The following is a 24,146-nucleotide window of genomic DNA, read 5'->3' as shown; positions in this document are numbered from 1 at the left end:
GTCGGAAATGATACAAGGAACAATTGATTAAATTGTGGGGGTGTTTCCGAGTCTCATCAATTCCCGCCGCCCGCTGCATATTTAGGTCACACAATTCGGTATCCGTACATAACGTACACATGCATAACACACACCTGTGCTCAGCCCAAGGTCATTTTGTTTGTGGGTACATCTGTATTAAATGGCCACATTCTATAGTGCTGTGATTTCTGATCATCAATAACTAATAAACAAATCCTGCATTTCTTAAAAAAAAAAAAAAAAAAAAAAAAAAAAAAAGGCATGTAGGGGAATGAACAGCCTTGGCGGAGTACTGTGCTCTCTGAGGGCTTTTCTTGTTATAGATTATAAAGATGAAGGAGAATCTCCTTGTACAGTTTTCAGTGTTTTTTCTAGGTGCATGTGCAGCCAGAGTGATTTCAGAGCAGATAGTCAACATGATCAAATTTTGAGCTGCATGCAGATGTCCATAGAAGGTTCACTCAGAGCTTTGCAGAATTGGATGGACAATAGAATGTGTGTCACATAAACGCTTATGTACACTCATATGTGGAAAGCATAAATAGGCCTAGGATTCTCTTAACCCCGCAGTTATCTTTTCCTACATTCTTATGAATTGTCCTTGACATATTTCCTTGACATCATAGTATTTTCCATCAAGGTCGAGGCAAAGTGTTTAGGAAAAGACAATGATGTCATTTTTTTCCTTTTTTTCCAAAAAAGCTGTCAGCAACTTAATTAGAACGAATCAATGCGGCTACCGATGGGTTTCAGATCTCATTTGCCTGATGTAGAGTAATCTGTTGATGCTATTCTGCCACCAACTGCTATTTCAATTCTTGGCTTTGTTGCTGTTTTTTATAATCTCACCTGACCTCAATGAAAAATCCTGAGATTGGCTGAAATCTCTGGTCATTTGCTAGATTTTCTAAAAGCTGAAAATGGAGCCAAGAGCTCAGTGATATCAAAAAAAAAAAAAAAAAATGCTGCCTACACCAGTTTTAAATAATAAGACTGGGCTTATGCAAATTTAAACACAGTGTGTAAGTGTGAACTCACTTTGTAACTAAGAGCCTCGGTGGCTACAGAGGTAGATGATAACGCAGTATGTGCATAACATTACATCTCACTCCTTGATTTGGTTTTGCTTTCATTTTCAGTAGCAGACAATCAATTAAGGGTTGAAGCTTCAAAAGACACGTTCCTGTATATTAAACAGTTTAAGAGAGAGAAGGCTCAGAGCAACATTTCAATTTAAACTGAGTACATGAAGAATGCAAAGTGGGTCTGTGAGCAGTTTCAGTTTTTTGTGTGATATAAACTGATCCATACTGATACAATGGAACAAAGAAAGGATGAGATAAACTTAAATGAACAGAAGCACATATCTGATAATGAAGCAGACCGTTTCAAGGCTTGAATGAAGTGAGGCTAAAAGCATAAAAGTCATCTGCCCTTTGTTGAAGCAAGCGCACTAATAGACATTTTTATGACACACATTTTGACACGACAAAGCAGAAAATCCCCAGATGCAGACGATAAGATTTAAATCCCGTTAGTTCTGACAGGCTCTGACATTATGTGGTGGCGTGGTTCATTGATGTAGCTTCCAACTGGGATTTTCCTGCTGTGACAAGTCAAAATGTATACATAAAAATGTCTAAAGAAGTGATATCTTATGCTCAAACAGAGGAAAAAGTGATTTATAGTGCCTTTTGTGACACTCTGTATTTGAAACCATCATACCATTTATTTTTTTATTTTATGTTACCTAATCATAAATTGATCAGATAGGTGGCTTCCTAGTTGAAATAATTAGTAATTTCCCCATAGTTTGGTAAAGTTTTTCTAGTTGCCCAATACAGTGCCTATAAAAATATATATATTTACCCTCTTAGAAATTTTCCCTTTTTTTTTTACCTTTCACCATTGAATCATAGTTAATTTAATTTGCCATTTATTGAACAAATTTACAAAAAAAAGAAGATTCTTTGGTGCCAAAATTAAGTTTTTTTTTCCAAAGTAATGTCAGTTAGTTGAAAATATAAAAAGCAAAAGAAGTGATTGTTTAAGTATTCGACCCTTTTAATGTGACTCACCTAATTCAACAAAGGTGCAGGCAATTGGTGCTGGAAGTCACACAATTGGGCATTATCTGAGTGCAGCGATTACAAGTGATAATAGTATAAAAACACCTGTATCTAGAAGGTCCAGCCACTGGTGAATCAGTGCTCCTGGCTATAACTACACCATGAAGGTAAGAGACAATATACCAGGCATGATGAATCTATGTTCGGGTATGTACATATATGACATAGTGAATTTCTATATGGATGAGAACAGCAATAACATGGTGAGTGAGTTACAATGGTAAGTTACAAGTTTCAGCGGCAGAAATGGGAGAGACTGTGCATACAGAAACTGTTGCTTATTTTTCACCAGTCTAATCTTTATGGATGAGGCTAGAGTTCACCAGAAGGCATGTGGGAGACTCTGAACTCAACTGGAAGAAAGTTCTTTGGTCTGATGACACAAAAATTTAGCTTTTTGGCCATTAGACCACATGCTGTGTTTCGCAGACACCAAACACGACACATCATTACAAAAACACCATGTTTACCATGAAACATGGCGGTGGCAGCATCATGATGTGGGAATACTTCTCAACAGCAGGTCCTGGAAGACTTGTTAAGGTAGCGGATAAAATGAATGCAGTAGTATAGGAAAATCCTGGGGGGGCAACATGATGCAGTCTGCAAATGAACTGTGAATTGGTAGAAGATTTGTTTTCCAGCAATAAAATGACCCAAAGTAAACAGCCAAAGGCACATAGATATGGTATAAAAACCACAAGGTGAATTTTTTCTAGAGCGGTCAAGTCGTAACCCACACCTTAATCTAATTCAGAATTTGTGGCTTGACTTGAAAAAGGTTCTATACTTTGAATCTCTGTGTAACCTAACAGAGTTTAAGCAATTTTGCAAAGAAAGATGGGGTAAAATTGCAGGGTTCAGATGTGCAAGACTGACTGAGACCTATCCACATTGCTGTAATTGAGGCCAACAGGGGCATCTACTAAATATTGTCTTAAAGGGGGTGAGTACATAAGCCATCATTTACTCTAAGTTATATTTTTTAAGTAATTGCTTTGTAGAAATCTGTTTCCAAAAGTCGAAACCAGATTAAAATGAACGTGATTCAATATTGAAAAGCAATAGAAGGAGACAATTTCCAAGGGCAAGAATATTTTTTATGGGCACTGTGGTTGCTGATTATCATCATTATGTCTAACAGCCCTATAATTCAGGGTGTCAAAATTTCCTCACGATACAATGGTTAGAAAACAGTATTGGTAAAATGCCTGCTAATGGTATTGCATGCTTCAACAGCTGTCTACAGTAAGTGGTAAGATTCGCCTGCTATGGGAATCAAGAGTGAAGTCATGCAGGTCAAACTGAACATACAGTCTCTGGAGATGAAACAAAGAGGAAAAGAAACACTTTTTTCCATGGACAAACCCATCTAATAGCTCAGTGATAAAAGCAGAAATCATTATTCTGTTGCAGCAGCAGCATCTCGGAAATCCTGTTTGCAAGGCCAAGACCTCCTGCTATTTTTGGTATCAAGTCATGTGAACTCCTGACATGTGCACACGTGAAGCTGCAGATACTGATGCCATGGTATTATCATGCTGACTGCTTTGTTTTATGTGAGGCAGTGATATAATTGCGTTCTGTCATCAACAGCTGTCTCACTCTAATGGTGCATTCATACCGATTCTGATCAGCCAAAGGGCTTTACAAGAGTTTTGAATATATTTAAAGAGTATATTATTCTTCTAGTAGTGAGGAGCACAAAACACACAGAATGAGGTTATATTATAATTACATGCTCGGTTCCTTAAACTATGAAGCACTAATTATTTCCTAACGTGATTTTGTTCTTGTGTTTTTGCTGAATTCTGAGTGCTTGTTTTTTCTCAACTCTGTCAATTTGCAGCTTTCTGTTGCAATTATTGAATACTTTTACCTGCTGACGACAACGAAACTGTGTTTTTAAAAAATGTTTTTTATCGTAACTTAATACCAATATTCACACCCTGAATTTACTTCTGCATGACTACAGAAGGGTGCAAGGATTGGAAGTTAACACAGTTAATGTGCCATTCTTGTAGTAATAATTTCCACATTGTGACACTGGATTCAAAGTGAATACATTCAAATAATGCACTGCCTGGCCAAAAAAAGTCGAGCCTTCCATTGGATAATTACTGCAGTGATGAATATGTTTCAGCTGCAACAACTTATTTAACCCTAGCTGATGCATTAAGGAGCTTCTCATTTCTTGACATCCATGTCAGAAGACAGGAAAAGAAAAATTATTAATACATTTTTTTCCCTCCCTGTTCCTCTTTCTATAGTTTCTTTATTTTTTTATAATTCTCTTTCATATTCCTGGGGTGACACCAACAGCCGAAACCAAATTCCTTGTATGTTGTTTACGTACTTGGCCATTAAAGCTGATTCTGATATCCTGTGGTCATGAAAAGGATGTTAATCTGTCTCAGAAGGGTCAATTTATTGACCTGCATCAAGCAAAGAAAACAACTTTCAAATATTTATTCTCCTTCAGATCAGTCTGTCTCATTTAATATTTTCCCTGCTAAGTCAACACAAAGTCAACACAAACACACAGACAAGGTATACTCTTTTGTTTCTTTTGTTTGGGGAAGTAATCTCTGTAAATGTGCATGCGGCACCTTTTTGTAGCAATAATAAATTCATTCTTTTTAATTAATAACTTATGTTAAAAACTTTCTCCACATCCAAAATATATTGGAACTTAGGGAGTTGTTTTTTTTAATTTTGCATGTGCACCGTGCCAGCGGAGATGATTGTGTGTGTCGGGTATAATTATGTTTGCCACAAAAAATTCAATAGTTGCGTGAGCTCACTATTCATGATCATGTTTTGTGAGTGAAATACAACCCAGTCCTTGAAAGAAAAGACAGAATCATTGCTGCATCAATAGCATCTGTATAATAAGTCCTTTGCTTCTTTAATGTTTTTATTGGGTGAGGCAATCTCATGCATTCCAAATAATGAAGGGGATGTATCCTCTACTTTCCCCAAAAATCTACACTTCTGCACTGTGTTGCCAGTACAGCTAGTTTTCAGATTTTCTAGGCATTTCAGTGGTTTTTCATTGTCATAATGGGTGCAACTGCAAACAAAGAAACAACAGGGTCAGTTTATGTCAGTGCCTACAGAATGATGGAATTATGCTGCTCCACAGTCTCGGATTTTTAGGAATTTATCTATTTGTTATTGGGAAACCGAAACTGAGTTATGTAAAATATTTCAATTGCATTTTGAGAATTTTATGTTTTCAAACCTGAGATTTTTTGTAATTTCATGCTGAAAAGAATCATCTTGTCAGGGAAGCCATTTAGAGGAAAAAATATCTCCATAAGGTCTGCAGGCATGACATTTAGTGAGGACACAGACAGCATGCATCAAGCAGATCCAAACAATCTAGTGGTTCCAGCAAATGTTTAATTGTTTGCCCTTGAAATTGGAAGAAAATGTCAAATTTTCAAACAAGGGTGATATTGGGGTCCCAGAGGATTGTTACTGACTGAAGTAAACTGTTTGGTCAACGTTTCACTAATGTGTGAGGCCTCTGCAGGAGACATTTAATAAACTGGATTTGCTGGAAGCAATTTTGATTGTTCCTTCATCAAATTTTTATGGCTGAGGAAACTATATTTCGGGAGACTTTCAACCCTTAAAATCACTCTCCAGGTAGGAGTGATTTGGAGTTTTTCAGAGGATGAAAATACAAAAATTCTCAAGTCTGAAAACATGCAGTATTTTTAGTCTTGGCTCCCAGATGACAAGTAGGTAAAGTCGGAATAAAATCTGAAATGGTGCTAAAACACTGCTATTTTAAATGCAACGGACTCACCCAAGACACTTTTCTGATGTTACACAGCTGTGGTTAAACCAAAAAAAGGTATCCATTTAATTAAAAAAAAAAATCAAACGCATACTGAATCGTGATATCATAACTCATCCCTGACAGAATCTAGATCAGTCATACAGTCATATTTAAGTGACCTGTTATCAAAATAAAAAGAAGCACGGACACAAAGCGTAGTGTAGGAAGAAAGCTTTCCTCAAAGTATTTTTGATAGCCTCCTTTGAGCGCAACACTCAGGTCCTCTTATTTACGACCTGTGGATTATTGTTCTTACAGACCTCTAATATGGTACACAGATCAGCCAAAGATCATATGTGACCCGAGCAGTGGTTGCCTGAGGTGGCAGATGGGCTCCAACACAATCACGTCGTCTCCTGCAGTATGAGCAGGTTGTTAGTGTTGTAGTACTCGAGATCGGTCCCGGTCTTGAGACCACTTTTTGAAGATCTCGGTCTTGTCTCGCACTCGACCGCATTTTTACCAGGTCTTGTCTCGGTCTCGGGCACAGAGGACTCGGGACTTTTACTGCGAGACCAGCCGAGACCATGGCTTCACCGACAGCACTGAACTACCGCTCAACTCTCTCATTTGTTCAGTAACAGCTTTGTTGTGATTGGATGCAAAACTCCCCGCCTCGAATGTAACCAATAACTTAACTGATTTTTAATTTGGATTATTTTTACGGGCTGTGACCTGTCACCTACCCCGGCCCTCTTCACACGTACTCCGCTACAGTTAATGCGGGAGGCGGAAGAAGGAGTCCGCTCCCTGGGAAAGATGTCAGCTGACTCTGCTGTAATAAAGTTTGGCTTTTCTAACCATAAACAGTTTATCTGTACATCAACGTCAAAAAGAAAACCCAGCGCTATATGCAAATTCTGCAACGCAACGCTCACTGAGGCTGCTGGAACCACATCAAACTTTTATCGACACCTGGAGAGGAAGCATAAAGAAAGGTAAGCTAACGCTACATGGCGCTAGCGAAGTGAGCAAGATAAATTTAGCAAGCTGTAGTTTGTGAATATATGTGTGTGTGTGTGTGTGTGTGTGTGTGTGTGTGTGTGTGTGTGTGTGTGTGTGTGTGTGTGTGTGTGTGTGTACATGTATATATATATATATATATATATATATATATATATAGGGAAAAGGCATGTGGTAGTGGTTTACGTTGGCCTTGCGCTTCTCATAAACGATAAAGAGACAGGCTACATGAAGCTTTGTTTATGTTCCATCAATGTTAGCTAATGTTAGCTCTGACATAGCAGCACATACCGCGGTACCGCTGCTCACTTGGATCAGAGCTACTGATGTGACAGAGGAGTGTCCACTTCAAATTATGCACCCCGTCTATGAAAAAGTTCCATCCCACGTATGCAACTTGGCCTGGCAATGTACACACTTCATTTTAGTGCCAATTTTTAGAATTAAAACATACAATTGCATAATAAATGTCTAACTTAAATATAAAGTAAAATAAATATGTGTATAAGTAGAGAGGGTTTTTAGCAGAGGGGGCATTATAATGAGACCCCATCGTGCACGTTTAGGTCACAAAATGTTGCAGTCTCTCATGCTTCTAAAATGCAACCAAACTCTACTTTAAACTCACTTCCCATGATGTAATTTTTAAGGGCCGTGTTGTTTGTAGTGTTTATAAACGACCCTTTCATGTGTTTATCCTTGGTGGTGAGCTTTGAATAACAAAGTATTTTGCCTCAGCAGTTTGTCAGGGAAATACTTGTAGTTTGGCCTTTCAGTGTCTGATCTCTTTGAAGATACATTGACGTGTTATATTTCATTGCATTTTAGATGCTAATATTTGGCATTGTTTTTTCTTTCTATTTTATGGAATAGTGGTTCCAGGTTTTTTCTTTTACAATAATACACCTTTAAAAAAAAAAAAATTCACCCAAGTTCAGTTATATCCGATTTATCAAACAAGAAATATTTGTGGTGTAATAGAAATAAAGAGGCCACTGTTCTAGATTAAGATATGTTATAGAAAATTAGACATATTTGTGCATGGCTTGATACTGTTTTGAAAACAAGACAAAAATGAAGATGCAAGTATTAAATATTTGTTTGATACGTTCCATATTGAATGGTTGTTTGTCGTTGCAGACAAGAGTATTACAGGCAACCTTACACTTGCCTAAAAACTACATTGAATAAGTACTGAATAAAATGGTTAAGTTAAATTTAATATGGTCTCGGTCTCGACTTGGTCTCGCTTTGTCTTGGTCTTGACTCGGTCTCGACCCCTCAGAGTCTTGGCCTTGTCCCGGTCTCGATACACTGTGGTCTCGGCCATGTCTTGGTCTCGGTTTAGGTGGTCTCGACTACAACACTACAGGTTGTACTCTGGCACCTCGGCTGAGTGGCAGAAAACTCTTATGTTAGTGTCTCATCAACCCCTGTGCTCTGATTCCTTCCTATCAGCTTGTCAAGTTCAATCTGAAGTGAAAATTGCACAATTTTACCATCTCAGAGTGGGAGAGGTGGATGGACTCTATTAATCAGGTGATGCAGTGTATAGAAGCATTTTTCTGTGAAGTGGAGGCAATTTCTCTTTTGATTTTCATTCATTTTCTTGGCTGAAGCTGTGTGTGACTTGCATTTAGAAATCACTGTGCACGCCAAAGGCAGTTCAAAGGGAGTGTTTTTCCGTCTTCACTGGATGTACAGCTTCCTGCACAGTGGATTTGTGAGCTTACATCCATTTGCTGCCTGGAGTCTTCATTGTGACTGAGATGTCCTGATCCCTTCATTGATTTCCTTCTGAAGACACAATCAAAGAGTCTCAGAAAAAGAAGAAACTGGTAAACTTCCTCTTTTCACCTTCGGAGGTCTGTTTACCTGGTGAACAAAAGCGTTGGTGAGAGGAGACAAAGGTGTGTTTAGTCATACAAAGAAACTAAAAAGCAGAGGTGCTGCTTCTAACTGTGAGAGCTTTCTGTACTCTGAAAGTATTCCTCTTAAAATCAGCAAAAATCTGACTCCAAATATCCCCATTTAATGGTCAGTGTGTAATAAATGGGGCCTCTTGAGCTTCCAAACCTCATGACCCAGTGTGTTATTGTACGCTGAACTGATAATGATAAAGTACTACAAACATGTCATGTTCTAGTGATACCTGGGAGATTTTTTTTATGTGAATTTTATCGTCGTAGGTTACTGACAGCGTGTTAATGCGCAATTTAAATGTGTTGATCCAACCACATACTAAAACTCGAAGGTCCTCTCACGATCATTTTGAGTGGAAAGTTAATATGCAAACTATGGTCCACATTATCTTTAATCTTGGTCATATTCATGAATACCTTTAAGATGGAGTTTGTTTCTTGCATTTTGTTGAAGGCTTGTGTTGGATTTCAATGGCTGAGTAGTGCAGATCAGCAAAACAATACAGAACTGTGTCATCTGTATAAAAATGATCATTTTTGTTCATTTTGTTCAGTTTGTTATACAGCAACCATAGAGGTGTACTTCAAACTAAGATTAAGGGGACAGTGGGGTATGTTGAGCTTATAGTCAGAATTTTCAGTGTCATGAAGGTTCTTTTAACCTGCTAGGTGACCCGGTTCTGCTCAGAGTTTGGGGTTTAAATCGGCTGTAAGGAGCATCCTCCTTTCACCAATTTGTTTCCTCATGATTATCTATGATTCATATAGATTCACAGCTGAGGGAAACATGTTGAGCTGTGTGTTAGAAATACCACTCGTCAGTAAAGAAGCCGTGCAGTTACAGTATCACTCACTGTATGTGTTGTGTTGCCATGGGAACCTACATGTATGCAGTTGGTGATGGAGAAAATGGTTTTGGACTCGTACTGATTTGCTGTCGAGTTCATTTTACAGTGCAACTAATACAGCACAGATTAGTCAACTGATTAGTGTCTTAGTATTTATGACAGAGAATGTCCATTCATTAACATTAATTTTTCTTTGATGTGGCCAAAATGCATTTTTTCAGTATTACATTCCAATATGTGAAGTTTAACGTTTACCACCTCTAATGCGCTGCTCTCATGTTAATAAGAAGCAGCTGCATTGAGAGTCACTAAGAGTCAATGAATATATTAAAACATATTAACAGTATTCTACCAGGATTCCTCTCTAGCAGCACATTTTTCCAGAATAAATTTTCAAATTCTTTATAGTTCTTCCTTATAGCACCTCGTCCCTCCTGACTGAACTAGGCAACCGGTCCATGCCGTATGAAGAAGAGTCACATGACACCTCAAACGCCCCCTTTTATGTAAATGCACACGGAATCTGAAGAACAAAACCTGGTTAACAAGGAAACTGGATAAACCATCATGATACTCATTATGTCTGACTGGGGTTTTAGTTTTTGTCAGGCCGCAGGTTACACAAAGGTATAACCTGGTTATGTCAAACTAAACTGCATTTTTATTCCAGTTTTGAAAGAAACGTATATTTTTTTTCCCAGAAGGTCAGACTATGACATGGAGTAGGAAAGTCATCCAGTTTAAAGGAGCCACAGAGTCCATGTTTGAAAGTCTGGATGGGAGGCAAAAGTCAACAACAGGACTTCACATCCCGCGTGGAACCATTATGCTTAGATTTGAGTTTTGTTTTCGCTTGTTGTTTGGTTAGGTTTAGGCAAAGAAAAATTACTAGGTTAGGTTTAGGAAAATATCACGATTGCCCTTTCACAACATGTTTGAAGCTTGTCTTCCATTTCTCATTTACCAGCGTGACAAGTTGAACCCAATCTAATATATGACTGGTCGGCTGAAAATCAGCGACAGTAATAGGATAAATGGAATGTTGACTAGAAATGTACAGCGGTGGAAAACATTTTCGGACACCCCATGCATTTGTGAAATATTGCGTTGAGAATCATTCTTAGGTCTTCAAGTGCAATTTCTTTTAGTACAGTCACAGACAAAATACTAAACAAATCCTAAAAAAAATCCATTAAAAACTTAAAATTGATTGGTTCCTTAAAAATACATAAGAAAATTTGACTCTTGGGTCATTTTGGTACCGGTGATCCACTAATGAAGGTCGTGCTCTTTGTTAAAAGACACAATTTTTCTTTTTTGACCTAGGTTTCATCCATGGACTAACAATCGACAGCATTCACCTTGAAGATTTCCTGGTCAGTGATCATAAATGTGCCCTATTAAGTGTTTCTTGCAATTTGGATCTGCTGCCACATAACTCCATGTTTCACGGTAGGCGCATCATTAACGAAGTCACAGCTGAAAACTTCACTGTTTTATTTGAGCCACATGGTCTGTCTGATTGTGATGATGTGCAGACCCTGACGCAGCTTTTCCACAGCAAGTGCTCCTCTGCACTAGACATAGTTGCTCCTCTCAAAGCCAAGAAATCTTCCACTACTAAATCCTCTCCATGGATTGACGAGTCAGGTTGCTGTTTCAGGCGTAAGTGTAGAAAGACTGAGCGTTTATAGAAATCCACTAAACTAGAGGTCCACCGGCTGCACCTTAAAGATTTGCTGCATGGGCTGAATGAAGTGATTAGGGTTACAAGAACAGCATGCTTTGCCAACTTCATTTCCCTTTGACACAGCAAATATCTGTAGACATTTGCTATTTTTCGCTGATTTAAATACAGTAAAAAGAAATAGTGTGATTTTCTGCTCAAACATTGTGAAATAACAAATTTACTTTATATTTATAAAAATGCTGATTTTTTGTGGATGTTATTTAAACTTTTGCTGTTTTGTTTAATGTTTGTTTTTTTAGGGTGAGGTTATAAATCAATGATTTTTTTGGAATTTTCCAAGTTATTAAACAGCAAAAATCAGTAAAATAACAGTAAATTGTTTAAAAAAAAATACATTTAAAGATTGTTAAAACATGTTTTGCTTTTATACAGTGATGATAAGTCCAACAATATTTGATATGATATAATGTGTGGAATCGCAGTGTTACACTTTGATAACTGGTACTTTACAGGAGGTATTTTAAATTCAATAGGCTAAGCTTTTGCTGCACTCTTTACTCCTGGTGCTGTAAGTGAGTGGAGGGAGGCGTGCCATCTTTTTAACATTACTTATCTGTTACTGTGACACAGCTTTACTACTGATCAAGCTAATTGTAAACTGTACACTTGATTCACATGAATGATGGTACTTCTGCCATCAACCTCTTTATCAACCTCTTCAGCTGCACTCAGTGTGATCTGGCTGCTTTTAAGCCTGTTGAGCCCACTGTGTGCTCACCAGAGTCTTTATATTGCTGCTTAATAAACCATTATTTTGAGAGGAGACTGTTCAAAATGAGCTCAGATTTTAGAAACTCGGCAAACTGGTTCACACAGCAGATGGACCATTACACCTGCCAAAAAAGGGCTTTGAAATAGATCCCTGGGCTACTTATGTGAGATACAGTTTTTAGAGCATCCAGGTGGATGATTTAACATGAGTAAAACAAGCAGCGCTCCTGCTACAATGTGTCATCACACAAATAATCAAAGAGTAAACATTTTTATTTTTGTCCTCTATAATATATTATCAGGGAGATTTTTTTTTTACACCCCGAATAAACAAGAAATCACTGCATATTGTCATCACACTGAGTGGGAATGCGGGGTGCGGGGCCTTGTGTAACCAAAGACACATAATCAATATCAATCATTCACAGTATTCAGTGTTTTTCACATGTGAATAGCATGAACAGCGTGTTGTTTGAACAAACACTGTGACCTGGCAGCTGTCAGAAATAGGCTGAGGTCACAGACAACTCCCACACGTTTCCTCACTGTCATCCACTGTGTTGTGTGTTGTTGTGATCGCAGCTCTCGCTTTATTGTATATTCATTCTCCTCTTCTTAGTTTCCAGCATGTAACTTAGGTCATCTTCACCATCCTTTCACACCAAAAGAACTTGCAATATTGACACTTGCAAAGCCAAATCAGCTCCACTGCAGAGGATTAGGACTGATCTCAGTCAAACAGACACAGCTGTGTCTCTTTGGAACCTCAGCCTCACTTTGGTTTGAGATTTCTGAGAGATAGCAGAAATCATGCATTTGTTTTCTAATTGTTTTCCAGACCTTTGCATTCCTAAGTTAACAGCCAATATTTAACACTTTAAATGTGTGGTATTTCATGCTATACTTAGGTAGAATTTGGCATTACTTATACGGTGCTTCCAATTAAAGTTATTTTATACTTATGTTTTTAAGTTAGTTAAGATTTTATATTAAAGTACATTTGATAGAACTGTAAAATAAAACACATTCTGAAGATTATACTAGTGTCCCCAGCCTTTTTGCCTTGCTGTAAACCACTGTCATGTTGCTTAGTGTTAGCAGCTCCGCCAAAGAAATAATGTGAATCTAAAATTGTGCAACAATTCATTATAACAGCAAAGGTTAGTCAGAACACCTGGAAGCAATTAATCAGTCAAACAGCCTTTATTTGTGTGGCACGTCTCTTACAAATGAAATTTGTGTTTTATAAAACTAAATGAGCAAAAAGCAATGAAAACAAAACTCTTCAGAATTAATGATGTTGACTCTCTCAGGAGTTTCTTGTAACTGATGCCACTATTTAAATCAGCACCACAAAGCTCATTGTGATGAATGCAAAGGCAGATCTGAAAAACATTCAGAGCAAAACAGCTATTTTAGATGTCTTTGTCAGTGTTGCACCATATGAGAAGGGTTCCAAACAGCACTGAGAAATCACTGATGCGATAAGTTTTCACCTTGTGAAAAACATGATACTAATTAACACAATTACCAGAGGGGGTTTATGAAACATGTATGTCAGTAAGTCATACCATGGTGCTTATTTTTCTGAAGCACCCATTCCAGAGCTGTATAAAAAAAAACCAGGCACAAGTTGAAACCAAGCCGTGAGGAAGAAAACAGATGTAGCCAATATATACCTGTCACAGTGGAATATTTGGCAGCCACAGTGGCTACAGGAAAAAAAAAACATAAACTTACACTGGTCTGATCATCCAGTATAGGATTCATAATTGAAAAGTCACTGTTTGTGTTTTTTCCCCAGTTCATCATACAAGTGAGAACATTGCAACAGCGATAATAGAAGTGTTGGCTGCTTGTGACCTTGATGAGAGACAAGTCTGTATAACAACAGAGAATGTGATGAACATGGTGAAGGCTGCTCTGAACGAGTGGACCAGACTGCAGTGCTTTGGCCACACGCTGCATCTTACAGTTAGTGAGCTATAATTTTTAATTCAATTCAATTCAATTCAATTTAATTTATATAGCGCCAATTGCAATTCAGATGATCTCAAGATGCTTTACAGAACCCATATGCCTGAACCTCCAGAGCAAGCCCTAAGGCAATAGAGGCAAGTAAAAACTCCCTTTTAATGGGAGATCTCATCTGCCACTGGCCGGCGGGTTGACGGGGATAGAAGAGGTAGAGGGGATGGGGCAGTGGGAGGAAGATGGATGGGAGAAGAGGGGGGTGGGGGACAAGGAAACATGTAACACACATTAGTATACATGCACGATCAGAGTAACATAAATGATACATACAAGTACAAGCCAACATTGAAACTGATTCATAAGTTTGCTGTTAAGGTGTAAGGTTCTGGAATTACCTATACTACATGTATACCTGGTAGTAAGATGCAAACAGTATGTAGATGAGCATATGAAGAATTATAAGGGTGATGCAGAGTAGATTGGTGAAAATGGGCAGCTGGAAGCAGTGGGCTGGAGGAAAGTTATCAGCAGCATCCCACACTGGACATGATGGAGACTATAAACATCCCATATTTACTAAGCTGCTTTACTCAACAGTCTGTCCTGAATACAGCTGTTTAATCAGTCTGATAGATACTGACAGACTGACCTCTGGATTCCAGGACCCACAACAGGGGACAATATTGTCAGTTTTATTTTAATACCTCTGGAAAGTTTTATAGAATCACCCTAAACATTCAATAATTATTGATTCTTTACTAACAGACTTAATCAAGTCAACTGGTAACATTTTTTTTTAATTTTAATGTTGCAATATACATCATAGAAGAACTAAATATTGCTGTCCATTTTTTCCAATGTCATGCAGCCCTAATAATAGTAATCTGATTTGACTGAGTAAAGTTTAAGTAAAGGCTCTGAATGCTTCCTCCACCACATCACACACCATGAAAACAAAGCCACTGTAATACTGCTCCTATGTAATCATTGCTGCAGGTTGTATCTTACCACGTTGCCTTTGCATCGACCTCCTGTGAGACTAACAAATTTTTTCCTGCCATAACAGGTCAGCTAATGAGAAAATTAGATGATCCATCTCATTTATCCCTCCTACACTCATTGTGTTTCTTAAATTATCAGAGTCTGGATAGGACATGCTGAATGTTATTATGAGAACCCCAAGCTGTAGTTCCTTGAATATGCTGCCATTTAGCTCAAACTAGTAAAAACAAAGGAATAATGATTCTCATTAACTTCAAGGCCTTTGTCTGTCTCCTGCTGCAGCTGATTTTTTTTTTTTAAAATAGTGTCACCAGGAGCGCCGCATGACCGGCGTCAGCTATGCACAAGGGCTGCTAATAACAAAGAAAGTCATTTCAATTCCTCTGACGACAACTGGAGGGAGCAGCAGCTGTTGAATCAATGCAATTATGTGAGTGAGAGGGCTTGTTTGTCTGAGCGGAAATAAAGAATTTGTCCATTTTTATTGGAATAATGCTTACCACAAGGTATTCTCCTTTATCTCTTCATGGATGAAACAATAGAGCCACACAGTAGCTGGGTGACTTTTATGTCTTATGAGAGCTCAATCTATCCCAATTCACTGTTAAAATGCCCATGTATTCATGCAGAGGCACATCTAAATGATTATTAGTGACTTTTGCAGGAAGATTCCATTTGTTGTGGTTCCTAACAGGACCTTTACCCTGCCGTTACAGTCAAAACAATTTGCAAACTGTAAAGACATGAACAGTCATTCAAAAGACTTTTTTCTATCAATGAGGAACTAAGTTGTCCGTTGGGATTGTCTGACTGCAAAGCACTGGATTCATTTCATTGAACAGCAACTTTGCACAGTAATTAGTCAGAATTTACTTCTGAGTGCTTTTCTGCTCCACCGCTGTTTTTGCCCAGAATTTGTAGGGAACAAAATAAACATGGCCTTGGCTGAACAGCAGCACTGCCAATGTACCAGTGCCAAGAATTACAGAAAAGAAAGAGAGCTGACTTTCACAGGGCCAACCAAAACATACACAGCTGAACAACAAGAAGCCCAAAAAAGTCAATGTACAAAGTTCATATGTGAACTGAAAGCAATTATAACATCAAAACAGTGACGCAGAGGATAAAAGATGCTGAAAGATACAGTGCCAATAAAATGTATTCACCCTCTTGGAAGCTTTCCTTATTGTTTTTCAGTGTTGAATCAGGGTCAATTTAATTTGGCTTTTATAACAAGAATTCACAAAGAAAAGACTCATGTAAAAGTGAAAACAGATTTCTTGAAAGTATTTTTATTAATACAAATATAAAATGTAAAATAAGTGATTGCATTCATTTTATCCCCCTTTAAGTTAGTACTTAGTAGATGCACCTTTGCTTTTTACATTTTTTAGAAAAATGTCAGTCTGCCCACACTTTTCGGACACTTTTCATCCCATTCTCCTTTGCAACTCTGTCAGGTTACAGGGGGATTGTGAGTAAACAGCTCTTTTCAAGTCCAGCCACCAATTCTCCATTCTACTGGGGTCTCGGCTCTGACTCGGACAGTCCACAATATTCACCTTGTTTATCTTTAAACCATTTCTGTGTAGCTTTTGCTTCAGGTCAGCGCCTTACTGGAAAACAAATCTTCTCCCAAGTTGCAATTCTCTTGCAGACTGCATCAGGTTGTCCTCCAGGATTTCTTTATACTTTACTGCATTCATTTTAGCCTCTACCTTTACAGGCCTTCCAGAGCCTGCTGCTGAGTGGCATCCCATCATGATGCTGCCACCTCCATGCTTTACAGTGGGGATGGTGTGTTTGTGGTGATGTGTAGAGTTTAGTGTCCACCAAACACAGCATCTACTTTGATGGCCAAAAAGCTAAACAGACCAAAGAACCTTTTGTTTCATCCAAATGAAAGTGCAAAAGTTGTCTTTGTACAGGATGTTTCAGTGGCTACATGCAATGTCTTAACAACAACAAGACTAAAGCAATGGGCTGCATGACATTGATAAGAAATGACGTTCTGATATTTGGTGTTTCTGTGAGACATACAGTAAATATTGCAGTATGAAATGTTTATCAGATGACTTGAATAACTGTATTTGGAAATGATTATTGTAGAATGATTGGGGTGATTTTCTAGGGCTCTGCATTTGCATTCAATAAATAAATAAATATGTTTCTCAAATGGTGTAACATTAGTAAAAGCATCCAAAACAGCTTTTTTCCCCTTTGGATTACATTCATATCTAACTTTACACTCATCAAATAGAGCTTTATGGTGATTTTCTAAATAGTCAAACAATTTGGTCATCTTGCCTCATGCAGTGGCAACAATTGGTGACAAAGTACCTGTTTTTATTCAACATCTTTCTCTCTGTAGCTGAAACATATCAGATTTTTTTTGTAACAAATATCCCTCTCTCTCTTTTGTTCTTGCCGTGCATATGTGGAACCTGAACGTTAACAGTGTATTGTAATTAAACTTCTGTTTAAAAAAAAAAAAAAAACTGTATAGCCAAGAACCCTTAAATAAAAGTAATACATGTTCTGTCAGACAGACTTTTCTCGTAGATTAGTCATGAAAATTGAGATTGATGAGTTTCCTCTTTCTGTCAAGCAACACAAAAAAGTTACATCATGATGTATTTGAGTTAGTTTGTTTCACTTCACATTGCAGCTTGTGTGTTGTGACTATTGTGCACATCATAATGTCGATGCTGAAACAAAACATTGTGCATCCCTACTACAGCAAGTCCCGTTTTGTTAATTTAACAGCCAGGCTCACTGTTTCCTTTACTTAAGCTAACTACACATTTACATTAATAAATGGGATATTAATGTACTCATTGAACTCCCTGTAAAAAAAATGAATCTGCATATTTCCTGAAAATATCACTACTACGTACCTTTAAGTAAACTGAAAGGTCTTGTGTGTGTCCTCTCAATAAGGAGAGGAATTTGTGAGGTTTAAATTCTCTCTGTGATCATTGATTAAACCCTTAAAATCTAATTTCTGTGTTTCAAAGTTAAGTATTTAAGAGTTTTTTTCCATGAAAATAAGCCATAACTACCTTACAACTGCTTAAAACTGCACATCGTTGCTCCCTCTAGAACGTGTGGATGGCAAATTGTAATACTGGAGTAATTCAGTCATGCATGCACACTGCAGTTTTAAGGTGGAAATGTTCATCCGTAGTGTTGGCTGCATATTTCACACATGATGTGTTCTCCAGTATGTAAGAAAAACACCATATGGACATGTTAACAAGGTAAAAGACTTGATGCTCACTGATTATGTGTGAATGTTTCATGGAAGATCTCACAGTTTGTTCTCCATTTATCAAGTAGAAAAGCGTGATTATTAAAATTCACCAACATTGAGACACATCTGAATTCTTCATTTATAACCTTGACTAAGATATTGGCATCGGTAAGCCTGAGTGAAAATCCTTTATTTTCCCCCATCATGTCTGGAATTTTGCAGATAAAAGGTGCCTTTGAAATTGGTATTTGATGTTGGAGCAAAGGGGGATCAAAGAGTCTTCGATGACGGGCGAACGTTTGGCCTCTTTAAAAACGCTAAGATGTGCAAGGGTTACAATTCACCTCTGAGAAAACTGTCTGAGAATAAGATGCATTGTCAACCGAGTACATCAGTCCTCATCAAAAATCGCTGTAGGCTAATTACCAATCAACAATCGGCAGGTGAACACCTGTAGGCATAATCACTGCCAGTGCTGACTGGATGAAAATACATCACGAAAAAGCCAGTTTAAACATCCAGTTCTTGCTTTATTTCATTCTTGTTTTCTCATGTTTGCATGCTTTATGACGCTCACTGACTGTCTCTGATTTACATTAGCAAACGCAACATGCCTGCATCTTAATGGACTATGATTAATAATTATGAATTGCAAATATGACAAAGGTGGATTTGTTGCTAAGTTGGTTTGTGCATATATTTAGGCCCCTTGTTTGTGCTGTGCAGTAGATGTGAAGCTCGCCTAACGCCCATAAACTAGCCCACTCAAGTGTCAAGCCAGAATTTGCATATTAGGACTTAGTCATGAACAACAACAGGCCCGCTTTAATCGGGAAGTAAAAATGTCTTTACACCAAATGCTGTTACACAAAAGTGAATGCACATTTTTAGCAGCAGTGGCAGTGTCAGTCTGACCGTCTGCTGGTCCAGCACTGTAGATGCTTTTTCTTTTTTCAGTCCTGACTGAAATATCTCAACATGTGTTAGATGGACTGTTTAGATATCGATAGCTCGTAGAGGATTCGTTCTGAGAGGAAGACAGTGTTTTTACAATTTTGTTTCACTTAGTGTAAATATTTTATAGTAAGATATTCAGGAAAGCGTGATACATTTTTCTAAGTTAGAAAAGGATCAAAAGTTATTACTAACACAACACTGGTCCATCCATCCATTATCTATACAGTGCTTTATCTTCTGTAGAGTCTCTGGAGAGGGACTTGAGTCTATCCCAGCTGACTCTGGGTGAAGGCAGGATACACCCTGGACAGGTCACCAGTCTATCACAGGGTCACATAGAGACAAACAGTCACACTCACATTCACACCTACAGACAGTTTAGAATCACTAATTAACCTCAGCATGTTTTTCAACTGTGGGAGGAAGCTGGAGAACCCCGAAAATGTCTATCTGGTGTATCAGCAACAAATCTTGCAGTAATGCTGTCCTACATTTAATGGTTTTAAAAAGGTGTGATCTGATGACTTTGACTTTCAACCAATATGTTTATTATATTTTTTTCAGCATATTTTTTTTTGTTTGGTTTTTGTTTATTACTCTGCCAAGGAATGCAGCGGCATTATGTGACGATTGGGGTACGTTTGACTGCACAACGTTGCTCAAAAAAAGAAAAATGAATTTGGATGAAATTTTCAGGGAAGGTCAGGAATGACACAAGGACCGAGTGTTTAGATTTTGGCAGCGATGCGGCTTATAGTCTGGATCCACAGATTTCTTATAGATTTCTGTATCGTTGCAAGATGGTGGCACTGAAACTATGACAAGTGAACACTACGTCAGCTGCCTGCTGACAACCACATGATTGCGATCCTACTACAAATCCACCTCTGCGGAGTCATCGGGACTTATCCATCGGAAATGATACAAGGAACAATTGATTCAATTGTGGGGGTGTTTCCGAGTTCCATCAATTCCCGCCGCCCGCTACATGTTTAGGTCATGCTATTCGGTATCCGTACAAAACGTACACATGCATAACACACGCCTGTGCTCAGCGCAAGGTCATTTTGTTTGTGGGTACATCTATATCAAATGGCCACATTCTATGTTGTTGTGATTTCTGCCATTAAGTTTTTCAAGATTTCATCCGTCGGAAATGATACGACAACTAAGCAGTCTTGGTGGAGTACTGCACTCTCTGAGTGCTTTTCTTGTTATTCATTGTTACTTATTTAATTCTTTAATAAATCACAAGGACAAATACTGTCGCACCTTGACAGTTTTTTGCTATTGTTCATCCAGATTTCTACAACAGTTGAAAACAGGGTTTGAGTCATTATTTTGAGCAAAAGCTGTAAAGTCAACAGATAAACAGAATCATGAATCAGCAGCACTGTCAGAAGAGAATTGTGAGATGATGAGAAGACAGGAAACTGTGTGCTGAATGAAGAGTTCAGTGGTCAGAGAGCCACTGCTAACTGGAGAAACAGAATCTGTTACAACCTTCAGAAGTTAAACAGTATAGCTCCACCAAGAACCACAAAGAAAGGGGCAGAAAACGGCAGTCACGGTGGTGTAATATTTATTTCCAATGCTGTAAGTTAATAAGATGTTCAAATCGCTGAAACGAACAAGAAATGAAAAGAAAGTCTCAGTAAATTGCTCAGACCTTTAATTTAAATGACTTTAACATCAGTTATTAATCCGCTTGTCTTGTGCCAGTTATTTTGCAGCTAAGTTACTGTCGCTGTCAAAAACATTGTTCAGCACAAACATGACGTGGACCAGAGATAATTTATTATGTTTATATCAGTGGCAACATGTAGAGAATTTGAACTTTCTCAACCTAAATTCACTAACATTTTCTTGTTCATTAAAATTAATAGTGAATTGTGACAAATAAGTTCAAAAACATGGTAATAAAATACGCACTTTATGCATGTCTTTAAGCTTGTTGTCTTTTGGGAACAAGTAATTACCTTGTGAACCCAAGACAGTAAATTGTGTGAACAAGATAATTAAACTGTTCCCACAGCATAATTTTAGTTTATTTTCTGCTCACTGGATAATTACGTGGTGCACACAAGGAAATAACTTGTTCACACAAGATAAAAACTTGTGAACACAATGTCACCTTCATACAATTAAAAGAAATAACACAAGATGCCTATGCCTCCAGTAATACCTGGATTTTCACCCCATACTTTTTGCTCACAGACAAGCCTTGAATCTGTTGGGTTTTTATATATATTTTGGTTGGGTCTTAACATTAGTTCCAAATTAGTCAGGTTAATCATCATCATTAATAATATGGTAGGCTCTTAACTTCAATCTTGGTTAAAAGTTGTAGTTTATAAAATCTTTTGTTGTGTTTTAATCGTTAATATTTACATTTTCAAGTAAATTCACATCACAAATAACACTCAATATCCATCTCGTTAGGTTAGTTGGTAACCTGTGTGGACTAGCTTGTATTGCAATCCAAAAATTAAAATGAATTTCAAAAGTAGCAACATCTCCATGTTTTTCCAGCAAGAAAATACTGAAGACTAGACAGCTGGAAGGAAAGGTCAAGAAAAACAGAGAAGGGCAACAGAAAGAGATGTAGAACTGTGAAAGGAATCTTCTGCCTGTGCGATAGAATTGTATCCTTACACGGGTAAACATACCTTTTCCCCACTTTTGGTAATTCAGCTCAGCATGAGAGCACTCTTATGTGAAGGACGTCTTGAATATTGTAGTGCTTGTTAATCATGATATCAAGGGACATGACTATACATCATAGAGTGCTCTGGCTCTGCTCTGTCTAAGCTCAGTCAAAACAACATCGACATGCAACCTCGTATGCAATGGTGCATAAAGATGACAATCATTTAACTTTGTTTGTTTTGACAGGGACCATCATTCACGACCCTCAATATAAAATCTGCATTTCAGAATACCCAGGCAGGGTTATTACGATTTTGTACCAGAGGTGTTTCTGCCAGCCTTTTCTTTCCTCTACAAAGTGTTGTGATCACGCCATCATGTGTATCACGACCCTCAGTTAGCTTTAGTCACCCAGCAGCTCTAGCAGCTCTGCTCTGAGACCCATTAGCTCACACACCTGACCCTTCCTTTTCCTTCCAATATACCTCTTTTCATGCACATTACACAGTCTACTACCATGAAATAATGCTGTTTTTTTACACACTCTAGTCATACCCAGCTGACTGACTGGGGAAGAAAATTGAGTTTTTTTCTCCACTATTATGACTCATAATGGCACTGAAGTGAAAATAATATGCTGAGATTGACTTGTCATTCACAGATGTTCTGCAGTTCCCATAAAAGGATAATAGACCCAAATGCAGGCAGCACATTTCTGAGGTAATGCTCAATGAACGTACCATATACACTGGAAGAAAAATTCAGTAAAAAAAAAAAAAAAAAAAAAAAAAAAAAGGTGAAATCTACCAGCAAGGATTGATTATGAATGTTCAAAAAATGTGAAAATATAAGCAAATATCTGTAAATTAATTATAGTTTTTATATATATATATATATCTATATATATATTGTACATATATATACACATATATATATATATATATATATATATATATGTACAATTTAAATACAGTAAAAATAGTGTAATTGGGTGGTCATATATTGTAAAAGAATTTATTATTATTTGTTTACAATTTGGACCTGTTTTGTTTCTCAGTCGTTATGTAAATGAATACAAATATTCTGTGATTTTAATTGAAATTATCTATAATTTCACAGAACAGAGAGCATCTGTAAAATATCAGTTGGAAAAATATATTACAGTTTTTAAAATTTTAACATAGAATGTTTTTCTTTCCAAAAATGGCAAGTAACTGTAAAATAACAATATGTTTGATTGATTTAAATGTGGTAAAAAGGTGTAGTTTTAGGCTCAAATCTTCTAATAAAAGGAAGTACATTTAATAAAATTATAGATTTTTGACGTGTTTTTTTTTTTTACAGCTTTTTCTTGTTTTCTTATGGTTAACATATTAATATGGATTTTATTAGTATAGGGAGATGCAGGGAAATACAGGAAAAATCTGTAAATTAACTGTAAATTTGGAAAAAATTCCAGGTAAAAACTGCTTAACATTTATTTTTTACAGCGTAGGTTTTGTTGTACATGCATGCTGAGTTTGTTTTTGTTGTTTTTCTGTCTTAAACTGCATTTCCTCAGTCACTTTGGACATTATGACTCTCCTTTTCTAAATGCCATCACTTTGTTTTCATTTGGAAGAACTGGTGATTAGAAACACGAGTAAAAATGTAACTGCAGCATTTGTTGTGGTGGTAATAAACATTCTGTATATGAGCCATGACTCCCTCCTCATCACCATCATCACCGTCATACCTCCTGATAGCGTTTCCCACCACTTGTCTAAAATTGGACAACCCTGCGAGTCTGAGCCAGCCCACAGCAGCCCTTCCTCCCTCTCCTCCCTCACCTCCTCCTCCCTGCCTCCCCCCTCAGCTGAGTTGCCCACTGGACAAATATAAACCTTTGTGTGAATCTACAATCAAAAGGCGGTGATTATTCTCTGGTTTAAAGGTAAAGGGGAGGGGGGCACGGCTCTCTAGATGGTGGTTGCCATGGATTTCTCTCCAAAGCTTTTGGTATAATGGCACATCCCACTTCTGATGTCAGCGCTGGAGGAAGAGGAGAGGAAGGAGTTTGAGAGAGAGAGAGAGAAAGAGAGAGAGAGAGCGACGAGGGAGGGAGGTGAGGGGAGGAA

The 24,146-nt window shown here is 37.7% G+C and overlaps 1 protein-coding gene across 2 annotated transcripts in view; it reads left to right on the top strand.

Moving 5' to 3' along the window:
- The first annotated feature begins 6,760 nt into the window (after positions 1-6,760).
- The window catches only part of kcng1 (potassium voltage-gated channel, subfamily G, member 1), a 32,228-nt gene continuing 14,842 nt past the window's right edge, over positions 6,761-24,146 (top strand). The window contains exon 1 of one of the 2 annotated variants that reach the window (XM_055012859.1): positions 6,761-6,938. The gene's annotated coding sequence lies outside the window, so the exon portion shown is untranslated. The remainder of the gene's footprint in view (positions 6,939-24,146) is intronic. The other variant, XM_055012858.1, reaches the window with a different exon arrangement.

The sequence above is a fragment of the Amphiprion ocellaris genome, chromosome 8 (assembly GCF_022539595.1).
Source record: "Amphiprion ocellaris isolate individual 3 ecotype Okinawa chromosome 8, ASM2253959v1, whole genome shotgun sequence".
NCBI lineage: Eukaryota > Metazoa > Chordata > Actinopteri > Pomacentridae > Amphiprion > Amphiprion ocellaris.
The sequence above is the reverse complement of the archived record's forward strand: the minus strand, read 5'-3'. Positions and strand labels throughout refer to the sequence as shown.